Below are 5,498 nucleotides of genomic sequence, written 5' to 3' on the forward strand. Positions count from 1 at the left end.
CGAGATTTTTAACAACTTAAATAAACCTCAAAAGTGTCACGTCATCCTCTTACACACACACTCTCCACCTCGATTTGTAAGATGAAATGGTTTCACCTAAAAGTGTTGTGGAAATGAATGTCACTTTAAGAATGGTGCACCTGGTATTCACTGTTTATGTATATTTACATAGAGCTCTTCATCATGAAGGCAAGAAATTTCAATTTCCCTGTTTGGAAGCAGACAGATGAGAAGATGATGGGGGTGGGGACTTTAACCTTAAAAATTTAACAGTAACCTAGCCTACTTCTGTACCCCCTGGTCTTGCATATTAATATTTCTGTGTGAGAGATTTTAGCTTGGTCTAGCTCCCCCAAAGGGAGTATTGATTCGGATGGAAAAATGTGCGTCCTCCCGGTAGCTTTTCCAGTGTCACTTATAGTAAGACCTACAACACAGCAATTTTGGGAGGATAGAAGAGAATATCTGAAAGGGCTTTGCAAACTGAAAGCAGGCATTCTATAAATGGAAGATATCATTATGACATTCTCTTTGCAAGCTGCACTTGTATTTGATTGAACCAGAGTACTAGTTAATTAAAAACCTCATCTAATTTGTATGGTCAGGGCAATAAGTGGGGATTTTAAAAGCGAGTGATTAGCTGGCTTACAAAATACTATTTGTCAGTTGTTCATCAGTGCAAATTGGAAAGAAAGCTTTGAAAAGATCTTAAATAAGCATACATAAGCTTTATTTTTCATTTGCCAGACTCTTTCCCTATCAAATCTCAGATCTAAATTCTTAATAAAAAAAGAAACTGGTGAATTTAGTTTCTTTCCTTTTCCTGGCCTGTCCTCTAGGGGAAGCTTTAGTAAGAAACAACATACCAGAAGCAAGCAGTGAGAGGAGGCAAGGAACTGGATGACCACAAACAGATAACCAGCCACAAAAACCAACACATAAAAATGAGGGAAAATCAGCATTAGAGCCTGCCTTACAAAGGGCTTTTGTTTTTTAATTCTGTAATCTTGGGACCAGGCTCCAAATTGCTCAGATAACATTCACTTGATCATATTGCTTACAATCTGTCTACTAAAATTATGTCTAACTGAATTTGTTTTTAAATAAAACACTTCTACCAAAGGCCATAAAGCTAATTTTTGCTTTTAATTAAGACAAACTAGTCTACTGTTTAAGAGATTCTAATGAATATGAACTGATATCATTTGATTTAAAAACTCTGCTTAAAACTAAATTTGTTCTGAACAGCACTGACTTGCCAAAAAAATATCTATTTTTACAGCTTTCTTTTCACTCTATGGATAATTTAATGAGTTGCTTATTTTAATTTTACAACTGCTACCTCAGAAGTATCTCAAATTATCTTTCTTTTGCTGGTGTCTTTGCTGAACTGCTCCTGCTCTGTGTGTATGTGTGTGTGTGTGTGTGTGTGTCTGGGTGTATGTGTGTGTTCTAGGGGGAATTTAGGGAGACAATGAGTCTCTTAAATTTAAATTTACATATCATAATCTATGTAAAGAGTAGTGTGTAGCATTTAATAATAAAAATAACCATTTGCATTTAGTGAAAGCTTACCATTATTGAGTGCTATGGAAGTGGGGAGATGCTTAAGGGAAGGAAAAAGAAATAATTAAACAATTAAAAGAAAAATTTCTCCTTCTTTTGGTTTCAGAGTAACCATAATTCCAAACAAATGGAATTTTTCATCTTTTACTTTGGAATGTAGCACTATTACTTTAAAAAGAGTCTCTTGAAAAAGAGACACGTGTTCCATAAAAAATAGTAACACTCAAACACCATGTTGTGGAGATCAAAATATTGCATACTTTCTCCTTGCTTTTCTCATTTGTGATTGTTAAGGTGTTCATTCTGAGTTTTAAAAATTTTAGGTAAACTTTTTTCTCTCTTTCATTCTAACTTTCTAAGAGAGTCATATAAGGAATTCTTTCTGCTATATTATAGACTTTATTTGTATTTCCTAGTAACAGTACTTCATTCATATTCATATAGTGCTATGAAAACTCTACATGTTTTTTCATTTGATTTCCTTGTCAATTATATAGAGTAAGAATCATTCATTATATTTTACAGATGAAATTTTAGTGCCGAATTGCCCAAGACTCCACTAGTGTTGAGGGAAAGTGTTTCTTCAAATTTCAAGGACTACATATTCCTCTCTAGACCATGCTTTCAAACCCAACTAAGTCATCTAAAGGAATCGTGGGCATTATTTCCTCCTATTTTGATTTATTTAATTAAAAAATTGTCTACAAGTTATTTCCAAAATTCTGAAGGATGAATGGAAAGTTTTAACCAGATTGTGATCCTCCCTTCAGATGCCATTCTTTCCCCTTCCCATAGTTGGAGACTCAAAGAAGGCAGAAATTTTCCTGGAGCTGACACACCAAGTCATAGTCACTAATTCCCCCCAAAAAACAAACACAGAAAATAGGCCAAAGTCAAGAAGAACATTGCTTTTACTCATGAGTCATAGAATCTGAGGACTAGGAAGGTTCTCAGAGGTCACTTAGCCCCACCCATATCTGATGCATGAATTCATGCTGGCTTATTTTCTTTCAACCCTCTGGAATTTCATCCTGGTCTTGGATGCCTGGGTGCTCATTTATCTTGGTGGATATCCTGTGAATATCTTATGTGGATCATGTGCTTGACTGGCCTTTTCCCACTTTACCCTAAAAGTGTACCTTCTAGAAAGACTGTTAACACTCACAATTTTAGTCTTTAGGTATTAATTGACAATCTATTATGTGCAAAGAATTGTGTTAGAATCTGGAGATTCAGGCCTGAGCAATACTGAAAGGTCTCTATCTTGGCAGAGCTTGTGGATTTACACACAAGGACTGGTCCTTTTATTTGCTCTGATTCTTAAAAAGGAACCAGCTTTTGGATTCTTACCTTTTCAAAAGAATAGTAAACCAGATTAAAAGCCTGAGTTCATGCTTTACTCCCAACTAGAGGTCAACAGCTAAAAGTCAATCAGTTACCTCATCTCTATTCCTTACACTTAAGTAAGATGTTCTTGGGATAAACTCTAAATTCCATCTCACCTACAAGTTTGAGTGATATAAAAGATATGACCTATAACTGTTTCTTGGTGAGAAGTAGGGCCTAGGTTACTCTAACCTTTGATGCTTTACAATTTTAAATACCATTGATTTTTAACTTAAGAAATACATTATGAAATATCAAAGCAACATATTTGAACCCTGCATGGAAGAAATCTGAGTGTTGAATCTATCATTTTTTTCAGGAATGATGACTATGAAAGTTTCAACCTGAACAATGATCACAAACTTCTGCAGATGTATTTTTAAAGGGAATAGAGTGATAGTAGACCCACTATCAAATTTTATGCCATTTTCTTTGTACAGGCAGATGTTCTAATTTTTCAGGTCATTTCTTTTTTAAATCAAAGATGTTACAGGCTGAAATTGTCTGGGTCTTATAAATAATACATTATATACATACAATAATGGATAATTAGGTATACCAACCAGTAGAAATATAAAAGGGAGCGGGTAGCCCAAGGATTGCAGAAGGTGTGTGGGCATTTTGACATCCAGGAAATGCTATAGATCTGTCCTTAGCTAACTCAGCCTGGTGGAGATAATTAAGAAAAAATGTGGGTGTAGAAAGACTGCAAGCCATTCCTTGGGATTGGCTAGATTGCTGCAGTAGTTCAAAAACAATTGGCACAGCCACCCACACTGGACATGATTGCCCTTTGATGAGGCAGCTATTGACTTTTATAAAGATGCCATATTTAAAATAACTTCTGATGCACTAGGGATGACAGATATCATTTTGAATTCTTTTTTTAGACAAGTGGCAAAATATATTCCAAAGTATTAATTAAACAAAAACTTTAAAGTCCAGTTTCTAAAAACTAGCATTTTACCAACATGTGACCTCTGAATTTAACTATTCAGCCTGAAGCAGCTAGAAACCTGTAGCTATTATGAGACATTTTAACCTGATGTGGATATTTTTCTGGATCACTACAGGAAGTAGAAAGTACTTTGCCAATGTTTTTAATCTCTGTGTGAATGTTAATGTATATCAAAATCTTCATACATTGGGAAGAGGGATCCAACAGCTGCCCCAAACAGCAGAATAAAATAGTGAAATCTTTCTGGCCAAAGTGCATGTTATAGTGTTTTGATATCTAGAAATTCCATCTGCCCAGAGTCTATGTTGTGGTGTTGTGATATATAGAAATCCCTTCAGAATTTGCTAAATCCTGTGTTCATCAGTACCAGGAGGAATTGGAACTGATTTAGCTCCAACTTCAAGAAAATGTATCAATTGTGTGCCATCTCTCAGTATTAAGTTCACTGGGGGAAGAAGTACTCAAACTGGTGACTGCATGAAGATTCCACAGACATCTAAAGCCCGTGGGGTAGGACATTGCAGGTTGAGTGAATGGAGGAGAGAGGAAATGTATAAAAGACTGAGTAGAGAAATAAAAGGGAAGTCAAGAGAGGCTTAGGATTATATAGGGGTTTTTGTATGGTCTCTGTGAGTATTCCTCAAGGCCATTTGTCCATTGAGACTGATCTCTACTTTCCATGTTCATTACTGTTCTGGTTACTTTAGAAGGAAACAATAATTTCTTTGGCTTTCACCTTTATCCTTCCAGCAACTTTCTCCCCAGCAACTTCCCTAATCAATATTTAAGAATTATTCCCACCATCATTGTTCTTTACCACATGTTGAACTAACATAGGGTTTGTAGCTACTCTTGGCAGTCTGGTAAAACCTATGTAAACTCTTCTCAGAATAATATTTTTAAATGAATTAAATAAAAGAATAAGATTATAAAGGAAGCTAATCACATTGATATACTGGTATTAAAATATTTAAAAACTGTATTATATGACACAGTAATAATGTGCTTTTTATGAATTTAAAAAGATTTAGTAATGGTTGATTTCTAATTTCGAAGTAATGATAAGCATCAATGTATTTTGAAATATCTATAACAACTGACATGATATGAAGGTCTCTGATTTCTACTGGTAATAAAGTCCGTGAAAATTACTGAGAAAAATTTCCCACACATATTTGACAACAGAACACTGGGGTGGGGGCGCTTATTAACAGCATAGATTCAGAAATGTGAATTTAGTCAAGGCCGAGATCAGCCATTTAGTTTCCCTTCCTGGTGGAGGAAATTGGCATTGAAAGAAAACTTTTAAGATTCACTTTTGCCATTAGACAAGCTGCAAAGTGGGGAAAGGACCAAATAATGAGATAATGAGGGTGTGGTAGGTATGTTTCCATTGACTGAGCTTGCTATCACTCTAATGTTTATCTTTGGTATCAGCAGTACAACTCTACTGCCCTAAAAATCCATCACTCCATTGAAAAAGATGTAAGTTCAGATTCTGGCCACTAACTTCAAGCATTGCTTTCAATATCTGGTACGACTTCACTACCTCCATAGACTATTAAAACTTCATTTTTGTCATTACCAC

This window comes from Sciurus carolinensis, chromosome 11 (genome assembly GCF_902686445.1).
Source record: "Sciurus carolinensis chromosome 11, mSciCar1.2, whole genome shotgun sequence".
NCBI lineage: Eukaryota > Metazoa > Chordata > Mammalia > Rodentia > Sciuridae > Sciurus > Sciurus carolinensis.